Source organism: Portunus trituberculatus, chromosome 39 (genome assembly GCF_017591435.1).
Source record: "Portunus trituberculatus isolate SZX2019 chromosome 39, ASM1759143v1, whole genome shotgun sequence".
Lineage (NCBI taxonomy): Eukaryota > Metazoa > Arthropoda > Malacostraca > Decapoda > Portunidae > Portunus > Portunus trituberculatus.
This window is the reverse complement of record NC_059293.1, coordinates 17,831,364-17,839,100: the sequence shown is the minus strand read 5'-3', so window position 1 is coordinate 17,839,100 and position 7,737 is coordinate 17,831,364. Positions and strand designations below refer to the sequence as shown.

The window sequence follows — 7,737 nt, the reverse complement described above, 5'->3', positions numbered from 1 at the left end:
TGAGACGATAAAGATAGGAGAGAAGGAAGAGACGATGAAAGAAGGTAGATAGTAAGATGATGAGAGTGAGAAAAGAAAGACGAAAGAAAAAATAGATGAAGAAAACGAGAGAAAAAGATAAAGAAAGACCAGAGAAAAGGTACACAAGGAAGAAAGACGAGAAAAGGAAGTAGATAGTAAGAAGAGAATGAGAAAAGGAGAAAGATAAAAAGGATAGCTACAAAAAATAGAAAACCAACAAAAACTACCGGAAACTAACACAAAATAAATCTTGAACATTTATTGACATTTCTATATAACATTTATTGACATTTCTATAATCAATCTCATTTATTTTCAAACATTATTTCTGTAATGACATTAAATAACAATAGAACGGCAAAGTGAGCGACGGTGAATAACGAAACGAACGGTGAACGGCGGTGACGGACGGACGGAGAAGCATGCGGCGATGATTGACCCACTGACTGACTGAAGAAGCGAGCGGTGGCAAGGGGGGAGGGTCACGTCACCATCCTCTTCACTTCCCATCTATCACGTCACCATCCCCTTCACTCCCGGCCATCTGAATCTCGAAAAGCCTCATTTGTGGTGTCTTTTTGAAATAGAAGTGCATTAGTGTGACCTGGAAGGCAACGCGTTAGTGATCCTTCAATCTTACCTTCACATCCATACCACCTGTAAAGTAATTAATGACCTTTTTAAACCATTACCTTTATAATACCATCTGTAAGGCAAGGTGTTAGTGATCAATACCACCTGGACCATCTGTAAGGCAAGGTGTTAGTGATCAATACCACCTGGAAAGTAATAAATTAGTGACCGTTTGAAACTCTTACCTTCATAATACCATCTGTAAGGCAACGCGTTAGTGATACCTAAACTTTACCTTCATACCAATACCACCTGCAAAGTAATTAGTTAGTGCCCTTTTGAACCCTTACCTTCATAATACAATCTGTAAGGCAACGCGTTAGTGATACCTAAACTTTACCTTCATACCAATACCACCTGCAAAGTAATTAGTTAGTGACCTTTTGAAACTCTTACCTTCATAATACAACCTGTAAGGCAACGCGTTAGTGATACCTAAACTTTACCTTCATACCAATACCACCTGCAAAGTAATTAGTTAGTGACCTTTTGAAACCCTTACCTTCATAATACAATCTGTAAGGCAACGCGTTAGTGATACCTAAACTTTACCTTCATACCAATACCACCTGCAAAGTAACGAGTTAGTGCCCTATTGAAACCCTTACCTTCATAATACCATCTGTAAGGCAACGCGTTAGTGACCTAAAAAAAACCCTCTTACCTCCACTTTAATTCCACCTGCAAAGTAAGGAATTAATTACCTGCAAAGCAAAGTTAGTTAAAAGTTAACAAACCAAAGCGTTTCTCACCTTTAACAATCGTTGCTGTGGTGGGAACGTGTTATTGGCATCTGTAACATTCACGGCTGTGCAACTTTGGCTGTATTCTTGAGATTGCAACTTTGCGTGCTTCTGTATCAGCGTCGTCTCAGATCTTGCCAATTTCACACAAACCTATAAAAGAAAAGTTCCATTAAACGACGAAGTTACAGACAGTAGTACATGGAAAATACACTAATCACATGACGACCATACACTTACCAGGACTTTGATTGCGCCGCGTCTCCATCAATGCAAGTACAATTGCCGGCCTCCTCCCCGCCAATGCACGTAACCCAAGCTGCTGCTCTGGAAGTATCTAGAGAAAGGCGTGAGTGTTCCTGGAAGGCAAACGTGGTTAGTAGCATCCTATCGCCCTAGGAAACAGAATCTTTCACTTACTATGCCGACGGGGTGCTCCAGCGACGATGTCCCACGACGATGTCCCACGAGGAGTGTTTAGGGGTACTTACTGTAAAGATAGGAAAGAGATCATTAGTATAGCTCAACTCTACATCCTGACTAATTACCATCATATCTCAACCATGTTCTTGTATCGCACGTAATGTTAATCTAAGTATATCATTGTCTACGTGACCAGAAGCACAACTCACCATTAGACGCGTTGATACAATGATCGTGGGAAGAAAAAACGCGCACACACACACACACAATCACTCGCGCGAGATGTTAATTAACCGCAAAGATCCACACGCGAAATATCAACCGCTAAGTTCCACGCGCAAGGTAAAGTAAAACGCCGCCGCCGTGCACGGAGCACCAACCCTCACCACTTGCAACTGACGAATAGGTAGTGTCTTCGGGCGGCAGATTCTTCATCGCTTTGCATCTGTTCGAATCCCTCAATATCACCTTGACTACTACACCCAAGCCGTCACCCACACGTCTCTCATCCTAGCAAGAGACGAAATGAGGCTTACTACGATGCTATTGAGGTTTGGGTACACTGACAGGCATTTACTTTGTAAGGTGACGCGGGAAGCGAAGGGAGATAAGGTCAATTTAAGCCATATACGATCGGTTTCTCATGCAGAATTTGCCGGCTACCTAGGCTTACCCAGTACCAGTGTCCCCCACCCTCCACCGGCCACCACCCAACACCTCCACCCTCCACCGGCCTCCATCAGTCACCCCCCAGTCACGTACTTCCACCTACTCAACCCTCAAATGCTCTTCCGTGGTCTTATCCCGTGTTCTTTATCCACCAACACCACCAGGATACATTCTCTAGTATATTTCCATGCCATTCAGTCTAAAAACAATATGAATAAAAGCTAACATATCGTAGAAATTCTCTAATGCGTTGAAGTTCAGGTTTGGCTCTACGCATCCCACTCCCGCTACCAACCACCGCTTATCTCTGGTTAAAACGACCAAGTAACTTCTTAAAAACTGCAGCTTGAGAAGTGTAACATTAAGAATCATTCATGGACACCCACTGGAGTCTGATAATGTGTGAGGGAACTATATGGATAAAGTAAAAGAAGAGAAATGTTAAGATGATGAAACAAGGAGAAGATAGCCTCGCCTCCAGCCAGGTCTCCGTCAGTCGCCGCTGCCTTACGTCACGGGAACCTGAGTTGGTAAGGACAGCTCGACGGTTCCTAATAAAAGTGCTTAGTGGTAGACGTACATAATTAACAAGTAAGTAAAGATACCCACTGTTCATAGTCAAGTCTTTCGTTTCAGTTTCTGGCCATATGAAGAGAGGCTGAAGATGCCATTAGTTTTTTAGTGTTTAGTGGTCAAGCGGCAACCTGTAGTAGGGGGGGGGGGCCCTGTGTGAGGCTAGCTGTATCTCTCTCTCTCTCTCTCTCTCTCTCTCTGATGTAATTGAGTGTCTAACAAAACATGGATCTTAATGGATGAGTAAAGGCAGTCTATGTTATTTATCTTAGTTTATTTGTAGGTATATTACTACCATCTTTATTAATATCAATAACCACTATTATCACTACAACTGTTACTGATATTATGTAATTACTATCAGTATTCTCTTATTACTGATGTTAGCAATATCATTTTTTTTATTTAAACTTCATAATTACATTAACAATTGATTTACAGTATATGGTGTGAATCTAGACATAGTTTTATAGTGCCTTGCGTTGGCAAAACACTATTTTAAACGTCTTGCTTCACAGACTTATGTTAAAGTATATCACAATTGATTAAGTATTATGTGCCTAAATTAACCATTATATAGTGGAATAAGCACATGAATCTCTTGATAATATATAGAAAACTTATCATTGTCATTATAAAAGGAAAATACCCTTTAAAACCGAGTCATTTCATCAAATTACGTAGTCTCGAGAAAGCAGTGCCGCGATGAAGCGTTTCATAATATGGTTCGATGCCTCACACCTCATTATTGCCTCATCCTCTCTTGCTAAAACATTCTAGCACCTCCCTATTCCCCTTTCCCTCATCCCCTTTAACGTAACGAGAGCTGAAGGACAGGGCTGCTGTTGTTGTTGTTGTTGCTGCTGCTGCTGCCCTGGCCCCGTCTGGCGAATAGTTGCAAAAGTGGTGCTCGAACATTCCGAACTTTCTCAGCAAGATTTTAGAGAATGATAATATGCATCGGGTCTAAGCAACACCCATATCATGCTCCTGCTTCACCTCACGCCGCTGCCTCCCCCCTTCCCTTCACCCACCTACTTCTTTCCTTCCTTCTTTTCTTCTTCCCCCCTTTTCTTTCTCTTCTCCATTTCTGTTCTACTTCCGATTTTTTCTCTTCTCGTTATTTTTCTTCTTTCTTCTTTCTTTATTACTTCTCTGGCTGTTGGTGCTTTCTTTCCTCCTCTTCCTCCTCCCCTTCTTCCACCTCTTCCTCCTTCTCCTCCTCCTCCTTCCCCTAGCTCCTCCTCCTCCTCCTCCTTCCCCTAGCTCCTCCTCCCCTAGCTGCTCCTCCTCCTCCTCCTCCTCCTCCTCCTCCTCCTCCTCCTCCTCCTCGTCCTCTTTCTTTTCTCTCCTGTTTTCGTTTCTCTTATCCTCTTATCATTTACTCTAGCTTCATCTTATTTCGTTTCGTCTTGCTGGTTTCTTTCACCTCCTCCTCCTCCTCCTCCTCCTCCTCCTCCTCCTCCTACTCCTCTTCCTCTTCCTTCCGCATGCAGCCCCGAGGAATAGGTGGGCACGGGAAGAAGAGGAAGGAAGAATGTGAAGGTAATTAAGGCAATGTTCTTGGTTATACAATTTTGTGAGGGCGTGTTGGAGGCCCGAGGCGCAGGCCAGGCAGGGAGGGATATAATGAGGCAAAAATGAAGCAGCGAAAGCGGAAACAAAGAGGAAAAGAAAGTATGACAAACGGACGGGGGGAAGGGAGAAACGCAAAATGGATAACGTGGTAGACAGAAAAAGAATAATGTACCGTTTCGTGAATATTGGAAAGATTAGAGAGATAGAAAAACAAAGTAACGAAAGAGGAAATAAAGAGATTATGATTTACGAACAAGGGGAAAATGCAAAAAAGATAACGAGGTAGGCAGAAAAGAGAATAATGTAAGGTTTCGTAAATATGGGAATAGAGAAACGAGAGATGGAAAAACAAAGTAAATGAAGAGGAAACAAAAAGGAAAATGATAAACGAACGGGAAAAATGTGCAAAATGGATAAAGATGTAGAAAGAAAGGAAGATAAAAACATTAGCGTACTCTTACGTAAATAGAGGAGTGAAAAAAAAAATATAAATTAAAAATGAAGTAACGAAAGTGGAGACAGAGAAAAACAAGACAAACAAACGAGAATAGATGCAAAATAGATAACGAGGAAGGAAAGAGGGAGGTAAAATAACAATCTTACACAATGACAGCAAACAAGGGACTGGGAAAATAGAGAATATATAAATAAAAAAAAATGAAGAAACGAAAGTGGAGACGAAGAGAAAAACAAGGCAAACGAACGAGAATAGATGCAAAAATGGATAACCAGGAAAGAAGGAAGGAAATAATACACTCATACGCAAAAACAACAAACAAGGTAATAAGAGAATGGAGAAGAAATAAAGATAAAAGAAGAGAAAAGAAATATCGTACACAGAAAACAGGAAAAGTGGAAAAAGGCAGGAATAACATGGCGGGAAAAAGTGTAATGAAAATTATATGTTTTTTCTTGCTTCTGATGTTGCTTTGATGTCCAGGAGAAAGAAATATTGTCATGCAATGGAAAAAAAAAAAAGATAATGACGCCACTTGTTGGAATTTGTTGTATAAATGGAAATGTCAAAAGAGAGAGAGAGAGAGAGAGAGAGAGAGAGAGAGAGAGAGAGAGAGAGAGAGAGAATTATGTGAAAAGCAGGAATTAGGAAATATATTTTTTTTATGAAATTGGAAGCTTTCATGCCACTAAAAAAATGATGAAGTAGCCAGTTTATACTAAAAAGCTAATTACATTCTCTCTCTCTCTCTCTCTCTCTCTCTCTCTCTCTCTCTCTCTCTCTCTCTCTCTCTCTCTCTCTCTCTCTCTCTCTCTCTCTCTCTCTCTCTCTCTCACTTGAGACTTTTGTTAAGTAGAGAGAGAGAGAGAGAGAGAGAGAGAGAGAGAGAGAGAGAGAGAGAGAGAGAGAGAGAGAGAGAAATATATTTACGGCGTAGAACAATGAAACAACTTCTTCCACGTAATGCAAACAAATCTGTATTATCAAGATATGATGGGGTGTGTGTGTGTGTGTGTGTGTGTGTGTGTGTGTGTGTGTGTGTGTGTGTGTGTGTGTGTGTGATTTTCTCTTCTTCATCTTCATATTTCTTTTATTTTCATCCTTCTTTTCTTCTTCCTATTCTTGTGTGTGTGTGTGTGTGTGTGTGTGTGTGTGTGTGTGTGTGTGTGTGTGTGTGTGTGTGTGTGTGTGTGTGTGTGTGTGTTTCTCTTCTTCATCTTCATATTTCTTTTATTTTCATCCTTCTTTTCTTCATCCTATTCTTGTGTGTGTGTGTGTATGTGTGTGTGTGTGTGTGTGTATGTGTGTGTGTGTGTGTGTGTGTGTGTGTGTGTGTGTGTGTGTGTGTGTCCGCTGCGGTGAATATACACACCCACACACACAAACACACGAAAACTACACATGTGCGTGAGAGATTATCGTACACACACACACACACACACACACACACACACACACACATCATCATCATCATCGTATACATTTCAAAGCATAGCCGGGAATTCATGCAGAGGTAATACTGGAGAATACTTGCAAACGAATGGACGAGAGTGCGTGTTGATGCCCACTTTGCGAGATTTAGGTCTGGCTTTCCTTGAAGAACATAATGAAGTGAAATTTAATGAGGGATAATAAGGCGATGAGTAGAAAATTCGCGAGATAAATAAACTTGCGGAGAGGTGGAGGAGGAATCGGTGGTGTTGGTAGTGGTGTTCGTGGTGGTTGTGGTGGGTAATTGAACTAAAAGCCATATTTAGAAACGCCTTGCTCAGTCCCCAGTTTTTCCTTATGGTATACTAAAAATATTGCCAATACATCACCAGAACCATACAAATATCCTTAAGAACATGAGTATCTTCAACTAGAGCCTTTAAAATAGCCGTCGTGAGAGACCAAAGCGTTTCTGAATATGTTCTTAAGACTATTTGCTGGACGTGGTTGGGTGGAAGAGGAATCGGTGGTGTTGGTGGTGGTAGTGAAGGACTAATATAGGGAGGTGATTGGGTGGTTAGATGCTTCTAGTGGTGTTAGAGGAGGTAAGTTGAATGGGTGGTTAGGTAGTTAGGCAATTAAAGTGTTGTTTGGGTGTTAGTGGTGGAATTAACTAATGTGGTAAGGTGTGGAAGGTACAGAAGTGACATTGTGGAGGAAGAACTGAATGGTTGTGGATGGATGGTGGATGGAAGGTGTTTATGAAGGATAGGTTGGAGAAAAATTAATTGTTACTACTACTACTACTACTACTACTACTACTACTACTACTACTACTACTGCTGTTTAATTGGTTCATGTGTTGGTGCAGTGTTCAAAGCAGCAATAGTAACAAATTGAGTGTTATTGGTGTACTGCAAAAGGTATAATATCCAACAATATCTACATCTACATTCCCTTGTTTCATGACCACTATAACGCCCCCCCCTTTCTCTCTCTCTCTCTCTCTCTCTCTCTCTCTCTCTCTCTCTCTCTCTCTCTCTCTCTCTCCATAATTTAAGTAGTTTTGGTGAGTTAATAGAGAACCATATTAATGAGTGTTTATGTGAACCACTTTATGAAGCTGAGGATGACACACACACACACACACACACACACACACACACACACAAAGAGAGCCGTCCTCACCCACTCTCTCTCTCTCTCTCT

At 41.2% G+C, this 7,737-nt stretch overlaps 1 long non-coding RNA gene across 1 annotated transcript; it reads right to left on the bottom strand.

Moving 5' to 3' along the window:
• Positions 1-276: 276 nt before the first annotated feature.
• LOC123515731 lies at positions 277-2,210 on the bottom strand. Its single transcript, XR_006677985.1, has 3 exons — positions 2,030-2,210; positions 1,638-1,887; positions 277-1,550 (listed from the first exon to the last, which is right to left on the bottom strand). It is a non-coding gene; the product is annotated as an uncharacterized LOC123515731 (long non-coding RNA).
• Positions 2,211-7,737: the final 5,527 nt, after the last annotated feature.